The sequence below is a fragment of the Equus quagga genome, chromosome 16 (assembly GCF_021613505.1).
Source record: "Equus quagga isolate Etosha38 chromosome 16, UCLA_HA_Equagga_1.0, whole genome shotgun sequence".
In the NCBI taxonomy this organism is placed as follows: Eukaryota; Metazoa; Chordata; class Mammalia; order Perissodactyla; family Equidae; genus Equus; species Equus quagga.
In genome coordinates, this window is record NC_060282.1 from 62,647,248 (window position 1) to 62,672,025 (window position 24,778).

The following is a 24,778-nucleotide window of genomic DNA, read 5'->3' on the forward strand; positions in this document are numbered from 1 at the left end:
TCTTTACCATTCAATGGAACAAAATTAGTATTTGAAAATTGCTGAGTACACATGCATGACTGAAACCCAGACCATTTTTACTAGCCTTTTCTCCACCTACATTTCATCTACTTTCTGCATACCATTTGAGAAAAGAGTTTTAAATTATTATGTAATCTTTAAACAATATAATCAATACTTAATATGCTTTAAAAACACCATTTTAGTCTATATAAAAGAATCAAGAAGCATGTAGAGGGATGATTTATAAAACTGATTTTTTTCTGTAAAAAATTAAATTGTAAAACCTTGTTTTCTTCTAATGAAAATAGTATCAAAAGGCTTGCTAATCATATTAAAACCTGAAATGCTATTATCTCTACTTGAAAAAAAATTCCTTAAACTATTTGTTTACCAAATATATAGATGACAGCTGGAGAATAGAAAACTGGAGAATATAATTTGAAGAAGAGAGAATTCTGCTGGCCAACTAAGAATTTTTAAAATATATATTTGAAAGGAATTTTGGTATTATTAAAATGACCGTTAGCTTTATGTAAATTTTTTTACTTATAACACAAATAATTAAAATTTTTGGTTGAACGTTACTCTAAAAATCCACATGGAAGAAACAGACCTATCATAGGATAACAACTATTGTCAAACAAGAATTCTTAAATATCAACACATTCCAAGTAGTATTTGGTTAATAAAAATTCCCCTATAATTAGGAATTTACTCTCAGAGACTCTAAATCATGCAATCAGATTATCTAGTCTCTACTCAAATCATTGTTTGATTCTGTTTAGAAAAAATTTTTAAGGTTTTATGTCTTAAAATAAAGCATTTATGTCTTCCTTGCCTTATAGCAGAAAAATAATGCTTTAAAGTATTCACTGGGCCCTTTTTGTTTAAAGGAAAACATCTTTGTAATTTTTTTTCTTTTTTTAACCCATTGTGTAAAATCCGAAAAAAATAGGAAAAATGTATAATAAGAAAATGAATCATCTACACTTGTAGTAGTCATAGACAACTACTGGAAATATTTTAGAATATTTCCTTCCAGTCTTTTTTTTCCCCCTAGGATTTTGCTTTTCATAAAAATTTGTATTATAAATTTTACATAGTTTGGTATTCTGCACTTTTGTTCCAAAGTATTAGAATTTTCCCACATCAGTGAAAGCTATTTGTAAATAAAACTGTAAAGGTTATATGATAGTCAGTCACATGAAAATGTTAGCCAAATCACTTTCAAGGAAACAGGAAGGAAATTTGTTACTTGAACGATGTTATGATGAATACTTTTGTGAAGATAATAATTACTCCTGGGTTCTTTTATTTTTTTTCCCCTCTTTTGTAGTTTAGAATTTTGTCAGGTATTTAAAACAAAAGGCAAAACTAACAAACACTGAGTTATAGTGAAGATGCTTATCAGATAAATAGCTCAGCTTTAACAACACATCTTACCCAAAAGCTTGCAAAGCATCCCTCACTTGGGGGCATTGTGGAAGGGCTGTGATAACAATCGCAGAGATTTGCTAGAGCCAAAGCTTTACAGAAAGAAGAATCTGCAGGTTTAAAAAGGTAATGCTATAATCTTACATTTATTCACAGCAAACCACAGATGTGCAGTGTGACCATTTGCAAATGTCATTTAAAAAGGACACATAGCTGGGAATTCCATATTTCGTTTCAGATAACCTTGTTGTTTTGTATGCTGCGATGATATTTGTGTGTGATGTGTGTACCTCCACCTTAAAATGTTGCAGTGAGAATCAAAGTCACAGGAACTGCTAAATCAAATATTGAGGAAAATGTGCAATGAGGTGTGTAAACAAGATGCCCATTTTAGAATACTTCAGAATGTTTCAGATAACAAAAAGATCTCCTTTCCTTGCCCATTTTCTCACTATACAAAATTTCCCCAAAGAAAGCAGTGGTTCCATTTATAGTAGTAGGATTTTGGAGGTGTTTAGGCACAGCTTGCTGAAAACCCAACAAAATCTCCAGTCTTTCTTACATAGTACTTCTGACATACAGGCAAACAGTTTTTTCCTCTCTTTCACTGATCATTCTAATGGACTGAAATGACCTTATGCTAAAGACAGGGTGAAATATCTTGAAATAAATATAATGATCAGCTTAACAATTTGATTGAACTTTTTATTTAATTGAACAGTTATTTTGCTTAATTGATCATCTTATTTAGTTTGGGGGATGTATTTTGTGTGTGTTTTTTTTTGTGTGTGTGTGTGTATGTGTGTGTTAAGAGGGAATGATGAGGAAGAAAGCTTCCTGCCTGAGGAGAAGTAGAAATGATCACAGATGCAGACAGTATTTAAAATAACGCACGCAGGCATCTCCGAAGCCTTGATTACAAGTGTCAAATGTTTCTCACATGTTTCAACTATAAAATGATCCTGCCTCCATTACTTTAGAGAGCCAAAATATATGGTATTTGCATGTTAAAGATCTAAGTGGAGTGTTAATTGTACTCTTTCTTATTGGAGTTTATTTTCAAAGCAAAGTGTACAGGATATATTTAGAAATATGTTTTGATGTATCCATGCTCGCAAAGGGGAAAAGGGTGGGTTTAAATGATTCTATAAAAATGAGTATGTGCCCTCTCAGTTTTACCGGTTTATTTTAATATGAAAAAATAATCTAATCTCCGCTTGTTAAGAAGATTATGTAATGTATTAATTTATTTCAAATTAGGATACACTTGATATCATGTGAGTTCCAGACAGGCAAAGCAGAGGAGGAATTAAGAGCCCAAACACAAAGGAAGGGCCTAAGCTTGAGTACCTGTTTTTTGCAACCCTCATTTTGTGAAGTAACAAAGTGTTCATTCTTTAGTTAATGAGAAAAGTCATCGTTCCCATTTTGTTCCCTGCAAATCATCAAATTGAAGAATGAGCACTACTAAATTTGAAGGAAAGTGAAAAGTAAAGATGTTCTTTCCTGTTTTCCTTGGGGGTGTAAAAGGAGATTTGTTCTTTTCCAATTTATTTTGTACCAGGAAGTTAAATTTTATTTTGTGGATAATTTAATTACCTTTGATACCTTATAGATTTAGAACATTTCAAGGATTGTTTCCACTTTCTCCTTTTCCCCCATATCTCACATATGATATGGGATAGAAATCTTTGAAACGCTGGTGTTTTCACATGAGGCTAATTCCTTGAAAATGTAATCCTTGTCTTTCTAAGGGAATGTACATGTGAATTAAAAATTAATATCTTAAGTCCAGTGAAATATATTCAATCTTTTTAAAATATTCATTAAGTATCCTTTTCTCACTTAGTTACTTCCTTATAAGATGGTACAAGCAATTCCACTGGCAGATCCCATTCATACACCATATGATTGTTTTCTGATCTGGGGTACCAAAATTATATAAAACATAAGAGATCTGAGTATAAAGTAATGAGATCAATGTAAAAAACCAAGACTTACATTTTCAAATAAGTCTTTTAATTCAGAGGAATCTCCTCAAGAGTGTATCTTTATTCCATTTGCATGACCATTCTTCTCTTTAAAATTACCTTCTTGATGAGCATCCAGTTTACAAATCTGCAATGAAGTTAAATTATGTATTAAGAGGATTTGTCATATCGTGTGCCAATATTGGTGAATGCATAGGTGATCTACCTTGTTTAAGGTAAAAATGAGAAAAAATAAAGCAGAAAAGAAAGATTTTAAGAGGCTGGTAGATATCACAAAGTGACCAGTCTTCATGTGTGATTCACAAACAAATTCAGAAGACAGTTTTAAAAGATGAGTTTGAAAACAAACTTTGAACAAAGACAGCAGCATTGGAGAACTGGATGTACGGGCTCCAAGATGACATTTGAAGGATGATACTCATTTGGATATATGCACACTAATTTGCTACTTTTAACTATATATATTCATTACTTTATGGCAACACTTTATATGACTTTCACTGCATTTTTATCCTGATAAAGAAAAAAATTATCAGCGGTGCAGTTAGTAAATGAAGCAATAGTGTATTCTGTAACTTGAGTCCTGACCATTTTCTCCGAAGTTTACCATTTGTAAATAGAGAACTTGTGCACTTGGTCTCAATTCATTGGGTTTTGCCTACAGAGTCCTTTATTTGGTTATTTCTTCCATTAGTCACACAAGAAAGTCAGTCTTATTAACTTAGCATCGCGATTTTGGACCCCAAAATGACCTAATTCAGTTTAGAATACTCAGTTTATGTATTAGACTTAAATGAATTCTCATTGTTTCTCAAACCAAAATAATCCTTAAACCAAAAGGTTCTCAACCTTTGATGGTAGTCTGTCGTTTGAAGAACATGTCACAGGTTGTGAAAATAATTCCAAAAAGTCCCTTATAGTAATATTTTGATCAATGTCCACTCATTGGCTTAAGTTTACTATTTAAAGGGGCCAGCACTCTGTGTCCAATTTATGATGTTTGTGTCTAAAACACATTTTCATGAAATTTTATTTTCACACACCTCTTTATTGCAGAACAATTATGAAATTTTTAATGTCATGACTTTAAGTCATATGATTGCTTTCTCTCTAGGAATAACCTCTTACTTAGAGTTTAAAATCTACTCAGAATAAAAGCTAGATTAAAGGGCATACTAAAACTAACTTTAATTGTAAAATAAAATCATTCTAAGATGTAACATTTTATTTACTCTCACCCCTCATTCCAGGAAAATGGGTTGTTAAAATATCATTTGTTGTTGGGAGAAAACTGTGGTCAATTTTCTTGACCACAAAAGTTTGGAATTTGAAAGGACTAATATATTTCATTGCGGGAGAGGAGTGAAAAAAAACCACCCAAAACTTAGAAATATTGGATTTATCAATATATAATTATGAACATTTTATCTACTGACAATGTCCATGGCTTATATAGGACACTCTCTGGCCAGGGAGCCAATACATCCATTAATATATTCTCCTGGTCCAATTTCTTATGTGTAGGTTTGGGATTTTGAAAGGTAAATATGTGGAACATTTTAATCCCTCTTCTTAATTCCCTCTTGTTTTGTTTTACTTAAATGGAGAAGTCTACACATTTTGTTTGAAGACAACCTTTTTAAATGGGCTGTGAAAATTCATTATAACTTGCTAATATGTCGTTTCATCCCCTAACCATTAAGGCTTAAAATCCAACTTCAAGAACCACTTCTACTAATTGTAGGGCTCAAGAATTTTCTGAACATTTCAGGCAAGGTTTTCTTCCTATCCTCTTTGCATTTCCTATACATTTCTTAAAACACCAAACACTAAAGTTATAAAAATATGATTGATTGATAGGTTATTCTCAGAGCAAGAAGGCACTTAGCAATAATCTAGTCTAATCCTATATTCTGTACATGAGGAAACCAACACCCGGAAGTAGAAGGTGACTTGCTCAAGGTCACTTAGCTTGCTGGTATCAGTAAAATGTGAAGAACTTTTCCAACCAACATGTCTTAGGACATACCACGCTATTCCTTAGATAGTAGAAAGAAAGATCTAATCTCTTTTCCTTGATCTCTTTGCATTTAGCTGGATCCAATGCCATTTATTATCTGAAGAGACCTGGAACTCCTTTGGGCTGGGTTTTTGTTTTTTTGTTTTCTTTTTTTTTTTTTTTCTGATCATGCAAAGATACATTTTTCTTAGGGGAATAAAAACAGAAGTCAAGACTAAATCAGGTCAAGCTTTGAAACCATCAAGCTGGAGCTGGTCCGAAACTTTTCCAAAGCCGTCTGTGTCCCCTCACTATCCGTAGTGACGGTGACCCGGAGCAAGCTTGTCTCTCGAGCCCCTATCAGCACTGAAGCAGTGCCAGTGAGGGACTGGGGGGCTGTGATGGGGGTGGCAGCCTGCTGCAGGGATCAGCTAAGCAGTGAATGCTTTAAAGAAACCACAGGGCTTTTCAGGATGTTCATTGTATCCTTCCTTATTTGGAATTCTGTTTATGCTGCTTACATTAGCATAGATTTTCCTTAATGAATACTTTCCAGCTGAAAGATGGTGAGAGATATACTATGTGAATCTTTTTAATATTAGTTCATTAAATTAAAACAGTTCTGACTTGCAATGAGGCCTTTTCCTTTTGATGTTATGTTCAGGTTCGCAGATAATGTTCACGACAATACATGTGTGCTCGGCAAAGATGATCTTCTTAATCAGAGTCATTTAGTGTTAGCACTCTTGTGTAATAACTTCAGAGTTTTTCTGTCGGGTGGTATAAAAGTTAACATCAAAATGTGGCTATTTCATAGTGTGGATTCACGTATTTAGTTGAAACCATTTTCTTCCCTCAAACTTGATGACCCTACTCCCAAAAATACATATATTTTCCTTCTTATCCCATTTTTCAAGATACAAATGTTTTCCCATTCTCTTATAAATGACTGGGAGGAGGGAGACACTTTCAAAATCCCCCTTTGCAAAACCAAATGGAAAACATCACCACATTCTTGATGATTGTATTTACTAAATCACTCCCAAATTAGACGCTTCAGAACGACATGCTGTACAAATAGCAAAGATTCAATTCCTGCATTGCCTGAAGGCTTTGGACTGCATTACCCTGCATATCCATCACAGGAGCTACAGAATAAAACGGTTCCGCGAGGTTACAGAAATTAAACCCACTCAGCCACTTTTCACGAGGAATATTTGGATAACCAAGGCTTGACGCAAATATTTGTTACGAGCCATTATGACAAACTGGGGACATTCCATGATCTTATTAGTATCTAGTCATTCACAGTTTGCTTTTTTGTATCAAAACATGCACACAGATTATAGGAATAAATTGTTTATTTCCCATGTTATAGGCAATTATAAATATTTCAGCAAAAGGGTTATACTGTGCCAAGGTTAGAATCTAATAGAATAATTCAAGATGCTAATGCCATTGTCTAGTAAGCTAATGCCGATGTTCCCAAATAGTCTTCTTTTGATTGGCTTCTAGAGAAAAGACTTAAAACAGAATAAAGTATGCAATAGCTTTTAAAAAGCTGCTAGCCTATCACTTATCACTTCTGCAGGATCTCCTTCAGTTTTTCTTTCCTGTACAGTATTCTTAGGAAATCATGCTACACTGCACACAGTTATCAACAGCTGAGAGCTACTTATTTCAATTTTAGAATATTTTAAACACAAAAGTTAAAAGTTACCAAACTGCTTGTTTATCTTACTACTTTTATTATATAATGTTTTTAGAGAACTCTGCCTAAGTTAGCATTGTAGGCAGAGTTCTTTCTCACTTTTTCCACTCCTGTTTTTCATAATTCGTTTAATGGTTTGCAATAGCAAATATGTAGAGTAGAGATTTATTAACAGGTTATATACTCTCTCAAAAATAAAAATATAGTTACAGAATCATGGAACTAGAATGGGGCTGAAGACTTACTGACGCCAACCATCTCGGGCGACAGGTCAAAGAAAACATGTCAGTGAAATAAAACAATTAGGCCTGAATTGAAGTAAATCTTTGGCAGTAGAACCAAGACCAGCACCAAGGCCACATAATATACTGGGGCAGTGCTCTTTTTACCATATTATACTTTCACCTTTTTCTTCCTTTCTTTGTTTTTTCAGGAAGGAGGATGAGAAGAGGCCATCTAAGAAATCTACCTACCCCTTCTGCATTCTGCCGTGTCACTCACAATCCTATATCCCTATGGAAACGCTTAACTCTTCTATGTTCCACAATCATTGCTTTCATCCTCTACCCTTTTCATGACATTTTCTTTGGTGTTCTTTCCATTTTACAGAAGATGAAAAGAATTGTTAAAATGCCGTGATCCTTTTAAAGATGTTCTGGGATACACAAGAAGGATTTAAGATATTTCAAAACAGGAACACTCCTTTAACTTCTAAGAGATGGAGCAGATAGAGAGGACAGGACATCCTTCTCAGCAGTCACCGGAATTTACCTATGGGAAGAAAATCAGGAGTAGAGTTTCCCAGAAGACCTAGACTATTTTGTGATTAAACTTCAATTGGCTAACTGTTTATTCGTTACAAAGAGTCATGTCCCCATTTTGATAGAGGGTAGCCATAAGAATTGTAGAATAAACCCAACTCTCCTCTTAGGCAGCAGTTGAAGGAAAAAAAAATAAATTAGAAAACCAGGCCTGTTCTCCTAAATCTTAAGTGTAACAAGTATAGACAGAAACAAAGAGCATATTTTTATCAATTTAGCACTCAGTGTGACATTAATTAATAACTAACACTCATGTATATTAGTTTAGTTGGGTTTTTGTGTGTGTATGTGTGGTGGTGGTAAATATCTTATGTGTATCATTGAATTTACAAAAGTTCTTAGCTCTTCCAAGAAAGTCAGAGCACTTTTTATTTCTTTCTAAAATATTATTCTAAAACATGAAGGAGGCAAATATTGCACTCATTGTGCAATCATCAAAGTGAAGAAAAGTTCAATTAGCTGATAAGGGTTATTCAGCTCAATAACGGTAGATCCGATATGAGAATAAAACCTTCTGGAACCCATCCTTTAAGAGTATGGCATCCAAAAATTTAAAATATTAATTGAAATATTCCAGCCTTTGAGATTCACATTTTATGTATTTTACATGATTTATTTGTTTATCAGCATAGTGCTTTTTCTGGGTATATCAGAATACATAGATTTATATCATGTGTTTTATATATAAACACGATTACTAACCAACATAATAAGATGCAAGAGCTAAAACTTTTTGGAACTTTATTCCCTTCCCTGTCCCAAAAAAGAAACATTCTAGACTAAAGGCACAAATAGTAAAAATAGGCTACAAAGGAGCACTCTGAAATTGAGCATTAGGCACACTGCATTTCACATCTCCCTTTGGAGTGGCAAAAATATTTTAGTAGGGTTATTTCTTCATTTCCAAAGGCATACAAGGGTGGGGACAACCAATCTTTAATGCGCAATAAAATGAAATGGCAATTTTCCAAGAACTGTGAGACTGCAGCTAATTAGCACATTAATTTATATAAATAAAATTCTCTTTGCTGTTCCCCAGTGTTCTGCCTGAGAAATGCAACAAGATGAATGAACATGACAAATCAAAGTGAAATTTACAGACTTTTAAAAAAAAGGGCTATAGAAATAATCCCTTGACCTTATTCTAACTTTTCTGACCCTCTTTCATCAGTGCCATTTTTCCACAGAGCCCCTAAATGTGCACTTATCATTCTGCAACTTAAATTCTAAAAGACAAGTTCACAAAGAAGAGTACACTCATCTCTTTACACCTGAAGTTGGACTTCTGGCTGAAAGAGATCACAACTCAAGCGAATGAGTTTCATGTATTCTTAGTTATTTTAATGGTCAACTTCTGTACAGCGTTTACTGTGTGTCAGGCACAGTTCTAAGTGCTTTACAGGTATTCACTCATTTATTGATTCTTCACAAATTCCTTTCTCTGTTTCTCCAAGGGGAATTTGGGAGTGAAGGATGTGGTTGACCAACTGGCACATTAGGGTCGCCCCAGAATAAATCCTTCTATCTACCCCTTTTCGTAGGATTAAAAGAGGATAGAATAATTGGTAACATAAATAGAAATTTGAGGAAATTATCACTGAAACTTCACTGGATAGAAACCCTCATTTTCCCTCCTCTGGACACTGGAGTGGCATTTTTATAGCTAAAAATTCAAGCAGGAATTCTTAACTTGTAGATAGAGTTGGTCAATTCACTGGGGAGAAGACTAGAGAGGGGATTTTAGGCCAAAGGGTTGGTTAGGAATACAGAGTTTGCATTGTCCAAAGTCACTGATTCTAAGTGGCAGGGCTATGATATGAACTCAGAGGTGTCTGACTTCAACGTTGACACTCTTTTAACTATATAACATAGAAGAAAACATTTTAAGTTTAGAAAATAATTCCTTGGGTGGAAACAGTGTCAGGGAGAGCTTATTTTCCCACCCTCCAAAACTCCAGACAGAGGACAGACTGATTTGGCTTTCTCTAGACTGGTTAAGAAGATTTAGGACTTTTTTTTTGTTTTTATTTTTGCTTTCAAATTGGGTGGCAGTATTGGTTTATGACCTTTATACAATTCAGTGCTAATGGGAAGGTTAATCATGAACTCTGAAATACAGCCACTGGATTTGAAGTCAGATCCAGGGCCCCAGGTAATGCCAGGACCTAAGACTGGTGAAGAGCTGAGTTAGTAGTGAGCTTCTGCATAAGTATCCATCTCTGAGCACAATTGAGTTTTGTAGCTGGACTCCTGGAGTTACTCTGGTACCAAGCTGCATTTTTCCCTACTTAATACCAGCAGCTTCACCACCTCTTCTGGAGCAGTCAGAAAATGGTCTTCTTGGGAAAGGCTCCATCAGATTGTAAATGCCAAGGAGAGGCTGGCCAGAGCAGGGATTATTTTTACAGAGTTTATGAAAAGGAACAGTTGCCTTACCTAGAAGTCATTTGGGGCTGTCAAATCCTGTCCTTGGTAACCGGCTTGCAAGTAAAGGTAAATCTTAATTGAAAAGGAGACTCTTACTTTTTGATCATGAGCAATGAATTTCGTAGACTTTCATTTATTCTTACATTTACTTTTAAGTTTTTGTTACATATTCTCTTAATAAAACTGTATTTCTGTGCATACTAAATATTTTAAAATTATCTTTAGCTTTAATTAATTTTTACAGTTAACCCAATTAAAAAAACGAATATTGTCTCAAGGCCAAGTCAATATTTCAAAAGAAGTTGCTAGTTGAATGAAAAAGCAAGGCCCTAATTTTCAGAAAATGTTTTATTCAATTTATGTTTTGCTGTAACTCAGTTACTGTGAAAATAAAATTTAATGCAATAAGTACTTTCAGAAATGTGTGTGTATACACTCATTTTTACATAGATGCATATATATATATACACACACATATATCTGATTATAACCCCTTTGGCAGGATACAGCCTGCAAAACCATAAGTAATAACCTGGTTATAACGAATTATTAAGTGGTAAAATTAGTTTTAAGAAAAACAGAATAGAACAGAAAATGGATTTCATATAATAAAGATAAGTACTGATTTGTGAGACATGTCTGTGTTATGGACATGTGTCTGAGTGCATATTTGTGATGTATTATGTATTTATTACTTTGAATCGTATTCATAAAAGTTTAGAAAATCTTCCAATAAAGCAGCATGTAAAGAATATAGAACAAAATAGAACCTAGACTATGAAATGCATCCCTTAATTGATATGTTCAATAAATATTTATCACTGGTACAGTAGTAAACAAGACAACATCTGTGGCCTCAAGGAATTTATGGTATAGTGGAAAATCAGAAAATAAACAAATAAACAAAATGTGCACGTGATCTAATCTCTAATGATAAACGCCATAAAGAAAAGAAAGGAAGAGGGGAGGATTAGAGAATGAGACCAGGGGTAGGATGGGGGCTATTGCAATACAAATGTTAAAGGAAGCTCACTGAGGAGGTAACTTCTGATCAGAACCCGATGGCACGAAGAAGAGCATTTCAGCCAAGGGTACAACAAATGCAAAGTCCCTAAAGTAGGAACAAGATTAGTACATACTGAAGAACTGCAAGAAAGTGAGTATAAGAGGACTGGAAAGACTAAGGCGGGGAGTGGCTGAAATGAGACACACACACAGAGGCAGCTGCCAATCAAAGGGATCTTTGTCAGCTATTCAGAGAACTCTGGATTTCATCCTAAGTATGACGGTGAAGCTGCATGGAGAACTATGGCACAATTTCCATTTCTCAAACAGCTCTCCGGGTACTATGTGGAGAACAGACCATTGTGAAAATGTTAGTTAACAAAGAAAAAGAGAGACTAGCGCGAAGCCAATAGAAGTATAGGAAAAACAGGATGACAGTGGTGTGGTATATGACGGCAATGAAGGAAGGAGGAGAAATGGTTATAGGGGCCAGCCCGGTGGTGCAGTGGTTAGGTTCGTGAGCTCCACTTCTGTGGCCCTATGTTCTCAGGTTCGGATCCTGAGTGTGGACCTCCACACTGCTTATCAAGCAGTCGTGCTTGATGTGGTGGTGTCCTACACGTAGAATGGAGGAAGATTGGTTCAGATGTTAGCTCAGGGACAATCTTCCTCACTGCCCCGCCCCCCCCACAAAAAGAGTTAAAATACATTTTGCCCAACAGGACTTGCTGATGGAGTAAGTGATGTATACGAAAGAAAGAAATATATCAGGGATGATTTTTGGTCCTAAAATTTCTGTGAATGGTGGTGAATTCTCTTGCTCATATGTAGAAAGCTTGAGGAGGAGAGAGTTGGGGGTGGGTTATTGAGTAATTAGGCATTTTTGCTTTTATCTCCTATTAATATATTACCATTATTAAAGCATTCTAATAAGCATTGATTGAGAAATTGCTAGGAGCCAGACTCTGTGCTAAGTGCTGGGAATATAAAGTCAAAATAAAACCATTGGTTTGCAAAGAAAACAAAAACCAAACCAAACCAGATATTCTAATATGGAATAATTGGTACTATGATTAGTGTATGAAGAGGATATTTGCACAGCAGAAAGTAAGCAATCCATATTAGTTTGAGGGATTATCAAGTATTCCCAATAAAGATGGAACTGAAGCTGTGTTTCAAAAGATGATTTGAAATGAACAAGGACAATCACTGGTAGGAGAGGTGGAGAGATACTTGAGACATTTAGAACATGAGCAAATGCATACAGAAAGAAAGCACATTTGTTTTGGAAACTAGAAGTTCACCGCGTGAAGCATCTGTGTTGGATATTGGCAAATGATGTAGCAAAAATGCTAGGCAGGGGCATGATCATGAAGAATCTTGTCTAGCGAACTAGGAGTTTGATTTTTACTGAAATCTATAAAAAATTTAAAGAATTTAAATCAAGGAGAATATGATTAAATAAATTAGAAAGGGAACAGTAATCAAGGATGGAAATAGTGAGATCCTAAAATAAGGCTCTGATAGCAGGGATTGGAAAAATGGAGATGAAGTTTCCACTTTGTTAAAGAAAGAAAGCAATGTAAGATGTGTTCTCTCGGAGAGAAGTAGATGATCGCAATCAGTGGGCATCGAGACTATAAGCATCTTACACTTTAGATTCATCTGATGCCTGGCCAGGAAATATTTAAAGAGGTCCAATCATAACACTTAGCCAGACGGCTTGCCTAGCTCCAGTCTTCTCTAACATAGATTCTTCCTGCGTCCCCCACACTTTACACTTTGGGCTTCTAGACTAGAACCTGATTTCCTGCCATAATCAGTTCTCTGATCTTCATCTTTCCTTTGACCTATACACTTCCTGTTGCTCTGTTACAAGCAGCATGGGGTAAAGTCCAGAGCAGTGGCAGGGGAAAGAACGGTAGTATAGACCTCATACTTTGTACAGGATTACCCACTAATCAGCTATTTGACCTTCAAGATGTTTCAACTGTTCCAGAATATAAGAGTTTTCATCACAGGCCTATTTGTCATTGAGAGAAATTAGACACATTCAAAATGAATAATACATGATTGATTAAATAAAAATTTCTTAAAATCATAAAATATAATACTGCACTAAAAGTCATGCTTTTAAAATATTTAATTTTATAGAAATGTGCCTGATATAGTCTTATATAAATAGAAAGCAGTTTATAAAATTGCATATTTTGTTTTAAACTGTGAATAAATAGATACATATTACAGAAAAATAGTTGAAAAGATATGTAACAAAATGATAATGCTTTTATCTATAATGAGTGTCTATGGGTAATTTTTATTTTCCTCTTTGTAACTTTTCTGTATTTTTTATATTTTCTATAACAGAAAATAAGTTAATTTTATTATCAGCAAAAAAGTAATTAAAATAATCTATAGTTTTATCATCCCTAAGAAAAATTTCAAATATAATATAGATCTGATTAGAGTATATTCAGCTTTAAGTACTAGAAAACTCAATTAAAAGTGTCTTTAAAAGACTTCATCTTCCTCTCAGGATAAGGACAGTTGCAGGATAATGTTGGCCCCATTCTAACAATGAGAATAACCCAGATAGCCTTTATAATCATAACTTTTTTTTAATCATCATAGACTTGAGGATGCAAAGAAACCTAAATAAATGAAATCTAGAGAGTGACAAGCTCTTTCTAGGAGAATAGAGATTCACAACCACTTTTATTCCTGGAGGAGCAGTGAGAGGAGAAGGACAGGGATAAGAAAAACATCACTGAAACTTTTAGGAATTTTAAAGACCAGGCATGACTGTAGAATCCAGTGGGCAGTAGCCACATACAGAATCTGCACCCAATCCCCAGTTCTTTCCCAAAGTTCTTCCTTAGTACTCACATTGAAGACTGAGTAGAGCCACGGGCCTGAAGAAGGTTGAGGGCATGGTGGGCAATCACATTCCCCACAGAGTATAAATCAATGGCTGCCTAAGGCTGGAGGGGGACAGAATAGCTGAGAAAGACTACCTCCTGGTGGCCAGGCACGTAGGGTGGGCCAAAGCTGGGGGCAGGGCCAGAGAACTGAGAAAAACCCTTCATGGGCACTCCAGGCCTTCACCAAACCTACCCCTTCAGCCCTCCAAAATGGAGCACATGGCAGCAGAGTGGAAAAAAGTCTCCTAAAGCTAAGAAAGCTAGGGTTAACACTGGAGGGCAGAGAAGACCACAGCAACCCATCCAGCTGGTAGCTTGCTGTGAACATGATGAGATCTCCCATGGCTTGAAAGCTGGTAGTGTGCTATAAAGCACAAGTGAGGTATCTAGACTCTCCTGGGTACTCAGCTGTCCAACCTTGCTATGCAGGAAGTCCTGATCACAGATCATTCGAGCCAGTGTTGAATTGAATCAAACTAAAGCAACAGGAGCCTCAGCTCATCTACAGATGAGCCTCCACTCTAGTGGCCTGAGACAAAAATGGTGCTTCTCTCTTCTGACTTTTACTACTATTTACTTCAGTCTCTACTGTTCTTTTAGACACAATTTCTTGCATACGATAAAAAAATTATGACACATAAAAAATTGTGACCCATCATCAATAGAAGCAGCCCCAGAAATGGAATAGATAATTGGAATTATCAGACAAAGATTTTCAAATAATTATGATGAATGTGTTAAACGAAAGTAGAAAAAGTGGACCATATAAATAAACAGAGAAGGAATTTATCAGAGCCACGGAAATCATTATTAAAAAGAGCCAAATGGAAAAAGTAGAAATGAAAACCATGATATAAAAACTGAAGGATTCATTTTATGGGTTTATCTGTAGATTGGAACACAGAATAGAAAGAATCTGTGAAATTGAAGACAAGTCAACAGAAATAATCCAAACTGAAACATAAAGAGGCAAAAACAACAGAGCATCTGAGATCTGTGGAACAATAGCAAACAGTGCATATACGAATAATTGCAGTCACAAAAGAAGAGTAAAGAGAAAATGGGCTAGAAAGAGTATTTAAAGAGATAATGGACAAGAATTTGCCAAAGTTAGTGAAACACATCCACCACAACCCACAACAAATAAATTTGCCTATGAACCTGAGTCAGATAAGTACCAAGAAAACCACACCTAAGCATATTATAATGAAACTGCTGAAAGCCAACAATTAAAAAAAATTAAGTAACATATACAGAAAAGAAAATTAATTGTAACATATCACAAGAAGTCTGGCAATGGAGGAGTTCCAGCATTGACTAATTTAGCATCTCACCCATGACAAGAACCCAGATGCTTTGCATCTTTCCTCCTTGCCATATTTAGCAAATAGTCTGCTCCCCTTGTGATCAAAGATGCTTACAGGAGCACCAGGAAGCACATCATTGCACAAATCCAAATACCAGAAGGGAGAGAGAGGATCTCTTTCTTATATCCCTTCTTAAGAGCAATAAAATCTTCCCAGAAACTTCCTGGGAGACTGGCTCTTCCTGTTAGAATTGTACCCCATGCTTATTCCTAAACTAATCACTGTAAAAAAGAAATGATTGATTGGCTTAGGCTAATTAATATTCACTCTTGAAGCCTCTCCTGAAGTACGTGGTCTTTCATATTGGTCTTTGCCAAGCCAGGACTGCTTTTTTTTAGCAAACAAGTAAAAGCAGAGTATGGTTGTTGACTAGAAAACCAGAAGTGCTGGCATTTATTAAAATGAAAATGTACACATGTAGTACAAAACAATTTCATATTTCAAGAAAAAAGGAGTGAACATAATCTTAAATCTTACAATCGTACTACCAATGACTTCACCACATCTTTGGGTACAGTCATGCATCTTTTAATGACAGTGATATGTTCTGAGAAATGCATCGTGAGGCAATTTTGTCACTGTATGAAGATAATAAAGTGTATTGGAGATGAATAAAATTTGCCACCCCAAAATGTGTGGCTTTAATATGAAGCTTATTTTAGGCTGATTGTTTTTAAGAAACAAAAGACTCAGAAAGTTTTTCTTATTACCTCCCCTTTAACTGCCTAAAAGAATTCAGATAAAAAAAAAAACAAAAAAACCCTGTCTCAGGAAGGGAGCTATAACCTTAGCATAACGCAGCTAAGTGGTAGACAGTCAGGAATCTAGAAAAGCCTATTGGACTCCCTTTAGTATTCTTCTGTTTCTGTGTGGCTAAGCAAACACTTGTTGTTTTCCAAATGTTTGTTCCTTTTCACCTACCTGTGAACTGCCTTTCTTCCCTTCGAAGTCCCTGACTCTTCCCACCCCCTATCATATTCTTTTGTCTTTAGCTGAGGATGGTATTTAAGGTGAGGGCTTCAGACATTTTAGCAAGATACACAGTTTTCCTTGGTTTCTTTCTTGTATACATTTTATTAAACTTTTTTTGCTTCTCTCCTATTTATCTGTCTCATGTCAGTTTAATTTTTAGAGGGGCCAGAAGAAACTAAAAGGGTAGAGGAAAATTTTGTCCTCCCCTACAGGACTTATACAAACCTAAATGGTACAGCCTAATACACACCTAGGCTGTATGGTACTATTCTTATGAGACCACCATCTTATATGCAGTCTGTTATTGACTAAAATGTCGTTATGTGGTGCATGATTGTAGTTCATACCACTGTTTGATTATTCTTATATTCTTACATTTCATTCTACAAGCTCTACTGGCTGTGGGAGAAACTGAAACGGCATTGTTTCTATTCTCAGAGTTTCCTTTGTAGTAGGGGAAAAAATAACTAAAACCAATGAAACCATAACACCATTGGGAAACATAGCAGAGCCTGGATCTGACTTCAGCTCCTTAACTTACTAACTATATTACCTTGAACAAATTTACTTAATCTCACTAAGCCTTAAGATCTGGGTCAGTAAAAGGAACTAATATGTATCATCTTCACATAACTGTGGTAGATTTTAAACAGATAACCCATGAAGTGCTTAACAAAATTGTTCAATAAACATTAGTTATCATTATTATTATTTATTAATGTGTTTACAGAGTTTAGTAGGTCTGCATAAGAAATCATGGTTGAGAAAGTCAACATGGAAATGGTAAAGCTTGAATATGTCTGGATATATGAGCTGTTCACTTGTTATAGAAAGGACTGGGATAGCGATGAAAGGCATTTCTGAAAGAATGACCACAATGAAAAAAGATACAGAAGCATGAAAAATGAAGGGGTAGGGATCCAGGAAAAACAAATAAACCTGAGTGTAGGCTTTACAAGTGGAGTCTAGGGCTGGGAGATGAAGATGTAAAAGAACACTTGGGTGAAGCATGAATCCTCATGTAGGATACGTTTCAGGTGTCAGACTCTATTCTCTAAGCAATAGGGAATCATTAAAGAATATTTTTAAAAAGATAGTAACAACAAATGCCATTTCCAAAGATCATTATAGCAACAATGAGTTCACATGGACACTGGGAAAGAGAAACACCAGCTAGATACAGTGTCTGTGCCAGAAAGACACAATGACATAGAAGCCTTGCAATAATCCATTTGAGAAATCATGAAGGTCCAAACTAAGGCCATTAGGGAAGACTGGCAAAGAGAGAGCGGGCATGAGACATGTTATGGAAAAGCTTAGTTATTAGGAGAAAGGTCAGTTTGAACACTATAAAGTTTGAAGTTTATGATTAAAGAATTGAAAGGCTATTGAATGACTTTCAATTACAGGCAGTAATACAAAACTAGTAGTAAATAAAGTGTTGTAAAGTAGACATTCTGCAAAATGTTTGGAGTATTAGAATGAACATTTGAAAAGTTATTATTTGTAGCCAGTAGCTACTATTAAGCTACTTAAAACCAGTCTGAATGTTTAAGCAAGATAAATATTTCTAAAGGAACAGAACAATTTTGTTTACTTTGTTAACTTAAGAAGGCTTCTTTCTTTTAAGACAAGTGTTATGTTAAAGCTCTATCTATTCCTTGCTGAACTGTTATAAATTATAAATTAGCAGATGATTGTGAAGTAATGAGATTTAAAAATATGTAGTCTTAATATATATTGCTTAAATTTAAATTTCTCTCTTATTTGTTTCTCTTTGGAGATAAAATAAAACTGCTTTAACCTTGTACTTAGGATGTGCTTTTAATGGTGAGCACATGTAAGTGTCTTCTGGATTCCCCACTTAAATTATAAATGAATTAACATTTCCTCTTGGACAAAATCTCTTTCCCCATTAATCCTAGTGTTTGACAATGCCCTGAATCCCTCTTTCAAGTCTTTTCCAATCATTTTAGAGCAGTCTGTCAGGGTTATTCATTAATCCTCACTCTGTATGAAACAAAGTAGTCATAGGCTTTATTCCCATTTCACGGATAATTTATTTATTTAGGCAAAATTCTCTAATACATAATGCTATTCAAAAGTAATTTTTTATACAAAACTTATTATATGTATTTTTGGCTGTCAGTTATAAAAATGGAAAACTTTTCTGCTTTCTATGCATTTCTGCAACTCAGTTAAAAACACTTGAGGCTATAACTTGAAATTTAGTATATTGTTGTTGATTTAGTTAGATTTATCAAGCATTGAGAAATCCCATATTAGGATTTTTATAATATTGCAATACTCAATCTGCTTTATTAAAGGATTATATTCTAGTGGCCATTTTGACTTGAAGAGTCTAGGGAGTATAGGAGACAGTGTGGGCCAGTCAGAAAGATGTTTAAATCAGTAGCAGGGCTCTAGTCTCAGCTCTGCCACTAGTTGCACTTCTTTGGACCGTTCACTGAGAGGGTTCTGTATCCACATGCACATCCCTAAACAGAGGATCATGGTCACTGGATCTATTTCATTCAAAGGATGCTGAGTGAATGAAAACAATAATTGGTCTGAAGGATGAATGAAAGAAAAACACTTCTTATTTCATAACCACGCAGCAGAGGACCTTCTGTAGGTCCTCTACCAGTTTTTAATAGTACTCTACTTTTTACAATACCTTACAGTTTTAATTCCTTAGATTAATGGGTTTCTGATCCTTGCAAAATGCTCTAGGTAGCACCAGAATCTCTTTCAGCTGCTGCAATTTCCTCTTTAGTTTGTGTTCATGTACAGCAGAGCTAATGCTATCCATTAGAGGTGAAGTCATTAAATGTGTCTGCTAGATACTTGGATCTAAGGCACAAAGAAACTCCAAGCAACTTCCTTCTGGCAGTTGCACTCTTTTAGAACGCCTCCTCAACTCTCACCAGACAGGCCACTCTGCTGTTCAAAAACAACTATAAAAAAACACCAGAATAAATTATTTGTAGGTGGGATTATCTGTGCTAATTTAAAGACCATTGTAACAACCAAACCAAAATAAGAACAAACTACAAAATGAATATAGGTATATAAATTTAAATAGTTTACACATAGTAAATTAACATTGGAAGTTTGGTAGAGGTTCTTAGATATTTCAAGATTCTGATCTTTACATATTATCTGAAATTCCAGTTGGGGTTGTACCCTTGGTACTTATACCCCTGGCTACGGCCAAGACTGCAACATGAGCCCACTGTCTGTGTGCTAGGACTCATATTAAAAGCTTGAAGCTCTGGTTATTACCCAGGCTAAAAACCCAAGCACATCTTTATTTGAAGAACACTAACAGCTTATTAACTTACAGTCTGCTTTTCTTTCATCTGTGAACATTGCATCTTCCTTCGTTCAGGCTGGACCCCAGGAGCCTGGCACATTATTTATACAAGAGTGTAAATTCTCGTTTGGCCAGTGCAGAGCTGCCCTTGGAATCCACATCTTTGGCCACAGTTGTGTTTATCCTTAGTAACTAGTTTCAGTTATCTTTGTTGTGCCATTTTGGACTGGGATCTGTTTGTTTCATCTACTAAGTTTCCCAGTATAGAATGGTGAACGGGGCCATGAAGAGGTGGCATAATGTGGCAATGCTCGGCCCCATTCCTAGCCCTATGGCACTTAATTGCTACACTTTACTTGCCAACTATTTCTTGGCGTCTAATTTAACTTGGGGACTTGCCTAAGCATTTAATTGAACTTGGAGAACGCCTTTCAAATATTTATACCCACTTTCTCTTTCTCCTCCTGCCACAGCATCAATAATTCTGTACTACATTTTAGATCAGACCCACTTTCGTTTTTTCCAAATACTTGCCATTCTTCTTTTTCTGTTAAGCATATTGCTCACACCCCAAATCCTAATAAAAGTTATTTTTTTCACATAGTTTACCTTCCTTTTCTTCTAAACTTCTTCTGCCTCATTCCAGCAGGAGAATTTTACATTTTCTCTCTCCATAAAGTTTTATCCAACTTCATTTTATCCAGTTTGTATCTCACCCCTCTGATAAGTTTCTTGTGTAAAAATAGGCCACACAAAGGAAGAACAACGGACTCCTTACACTCGTGACTGCCACGTAAGCTTCGGTATCTTTGTCTCCAACCACAACACTACTCACTCAGTTCTTCCACTCCCTAAGTTAAATTTAAATTGCTCTTGAATTTCATCAACATCTACAATTTCATAACTAATCTTACTTATTTTCTCAGCCTGTCAGTGTTATCTTGCTTTTATGTCCTTCTGCAACTAGCGTCGGGCTCGCAGGTCATCATTTTACCTTGCCTTTTGTTGGCGCATTTCGGTCCACATCAGTCTGTTCTTCTGTAACTACCACCATTTAAATTCCGGTATTGGAATAATCCAATCATATCCCTTCCTTACTCTGATACAAATATAAAAATACTATATGGGAAAGTACAAATCAGGAGATATATATACATATATATATATATATATGGTTTCTAACCCTGGTGGGTTACAATGCTGTTCATATATATTTTTCTTCATCCTTTATCTTTTATCTTTTACTTCTCTCATTGCTCCTATCTACCCTTTCCAGACATTGTTCAAACTCTATAAACCACAAAAACAATACTTCCAATCATACTTTCAGCTGGAGATTTTCCCTACTAACATCCAAATCCTTACGTTAGCGATTGATAAATAATGGTTTTATTCACAACACTTGTAGTATTTTAAAAAGGGTGGTATCAGTTCAAACATTAACAAACCAAATGAATATAATAGACAATATAGAGATAAATTCAATAAGATATTGCAAGAAAATATTCAAATTAGTGGAAAAATAGATTATTAAATAATGATATTGGAACAACTGGTTGGTCATTTGGGAAAAAAATAAAACTGGATCTCTACCTCATTTCTTATACCTAAGAACAATAATAACAAGGATATAAATAGTAATAATTCCTTTTGCATCAATGCAATCATGAACTTTCTCATAGAAAGTGATGCTAAAAATATTTATAAACTGGCTTTAGGGAAAGCCTTTCTAACCATGTCATAAAAACTGGAAACAAAAAAGAAAATGTGGACAAATTTAATTACAGCAAAATTCTGTTTAGTAAAATAAGATAAACTGGCTTTAGGGAAAGCTTTTCTAACCATGTCATAAAAACTGGAAACAAAAAAGAAAATGTGGACAAATTTGATTACAGCAAAATTCTGTTTAGTAAAATAAGACAAACAAAAACCAAGCAAACAAAACAAAAAACCAAGATGACATAATGATATCATTGTATGATTATTTGTAATAGTGAAAAATTAAAAACAGTCTATATTTTATCCACATGGGACCAATTAGTTAAATTACAGTATATGCCTATTATAAAATACTATACTAATATTCAAGCTAAAGTTGTAGTATATAATGACATGGAAAGAAAGTTGCAATATATTGTCAGTGAAACAAAAGGAGGGTAGTGCAGTATATAATATTAGATCAGTGTGTATATGTGTTTACGTATATGTACAGATGGAGATTGTATACAATATATGTGAATTTCTATAATAGGAAGGTTGAAAGAACCTGGATTGTAGAGTTAATATAATATCTCACCTTCTACATTTAACAAACTTTATGTGACAGGCACTATCTGCGCAATTAAAAATGCTATTTTCCTCCTTTTATAGGCTGGCAACAGTCTCAGAGTGTGAGCAACTTGCTCTGAATAGGTGGGTAGGACAGTGATGAAACCAGAGCCCCAGAATCTTACACTTAGTACAGTGTTTGACCTGCCACAGCAAAGAAGGAAAATAATTGAAATTAATCCACTAGTGTAGATACTATAAAGAATCTTTTTTATTTTCTCTTTTTCTTTCTTTTTCTTTCTCACCAAAAAGAAAAGCTGATAGTGAAGTACTATGGTAGGTACAAATGAAGTACCTTCCTCTGATTTATCTGCAGCCTTGCCAAGGAGCGAGCACTGTTAGTGTGGTTCCCAAGGATGACAACTGTTGGTGTAATATATGGGTGCACAAGATGGACTGAGCACAGCCTAAGACATATGAACCAGGTAACATCTAGCTTGGCCATTTGAGAACAGCTATTGAAAAAGATCTTTGCTTCTCCAGCTTGTGATTCAATTCCATGAATCTCATCTCAGGCCCCTGCCCCAAACACAAGCTTGATTCATGCAAAGATCTAGACAGAGGAGGGAGAGACATGGGGAGTGGGGGGTGGTTACTGCTCACTTCCAAAGTGGAGGAGAAAAGCAGGATCACTCATTAGTCCTTATCCAGATGACTCCTCTCATTTAGGAAAGAGGTGCCTTAGTGAAAAGTTTTAGTTCCCAGTCAGAATCCTCGTTAAAAGAAATGCAGAATTGATACAAAATCTAGAATTATAGAATTGAAGCCAAATATTATAGGTGTCACAAGTATGAGTCAAAATAAATCTGAAATGGCAAAGGGAGAAAGAACTTAATATTTGTTAAGAACTCACTGTGTTTTATGCAACTAGGTGCTTTATATATGTTATCTGACACTTTAATCCTTAGAGCAGAGTTTACCTGACCGAAAATCTGTGCAGGTAAGAAGTCAGCTTGAAATACCTGAGAACAAAAATTACAAAACACAAAACTACCTAACTATAGTTCATTACTTGCTTCTCAGGTGATTGTATAGGAAATCTCTGTCAAAAACGTGATATCTAGGTCAAGCTTCTCATTCCCATGATACTTCATTCTAAGTAGTGACACCGATTCTCCCATTTCTGATAAAAATCTTTAGTTTTGTTTGCTACCTTTCTTTAAAGAAAGTGGTATACAGTTTCAAACTAAAGTAGGTAAATGGGACTTTTATATTATAATTTAGGAATTATAGGAATAAGGAAAAGGTAAAAGCAGCAGTTCCATTGGGCATGAATTCTTCAAGCATACAAGGTCTGCTGTGTTATTTTGTACACTGTGTGTTGGCTTCCAAAATTTTCTTTTAGCAACACATTTTATATTATTGGAGTAGGTCTATTAAAGTAAGATGCTTACTTTTCAGAAGATGATATTTGGGATAAAAGTACATGATAGACAAAGTACAAAAAAATATATAGCCAGGAGTTGAGGTTGAAGTCACTATTGCAGATGCTTAAATCACCAATTTTAATAAATTGATTATCAGTTGTTTAAAAAGATATGCAAGGATCCCCAAAGCCTAATCTTTCTTCAGATTTGACAATCGGTTTTAAGATTCATATTAGAAAACCACTCTACTGGTTATAGTTACTTGCATTAGTAGATTTAAATCTTTCAGATTAAACATCAAGTGAGTACTCACATTAAATATTACAAATAGATTTTGACCATCTAGGATGGAATTTCCCTTAAAAGAAACAGAACATGAAGAACATGCATAATAAGGATAAATGCAAAATGGCTATATATATATATATATATATATAAAATATATTTTTTGGTTGTGATTGATCTATCAGTTTAGCAGTTCCTTATTTCTATCTTTTTTCTATTATTTAGTGTGGGATCATCTACAGCCCACACTAACTGTATACAATGAAATATGAATACATTTCTTTCTGTACTGTTAACTTGGGCTATTTCTTTTAAGAAATTGAGGGACAACATATGCTTGTCTAAGCAAGTTATGCAAATTCCTCGGATAAAAGAATTTTTAACATGGAGGTACTGTAAAACATGTCATAGTGACAATTCTTACATTCAGTATTCATTTATCCCGACAATTACCATGGTTATAACGCCTTTCTACATGTAGCCATTTTATACGCATGTTGAAAAGTGAGGCACGCGCATGCCCCTGCAAGATATTGGAATCATATCCTGAACACTCTGTCAGTTGGGGCTTGGACACTGTAATTCTCCTCTGATTATAAAATCACATACATGAGATACTCCAGCAAGGTTGAGTTTGTCTCTTCAGAATATTTGAAGCGGAAATATGTTAACATGGAAGGAATCTTCCCTTTGCTCATTTTAGATTCCGTCACACGGTCAGAGGCTGGAATTTACCCCACACATTCTCAGAAAGCTTCTGGTAGCCATATTACTGCTTTCCCCAAAAGACAACTGCACATTGCCTATTTTCTAGCTGCCTCTGCAACACTG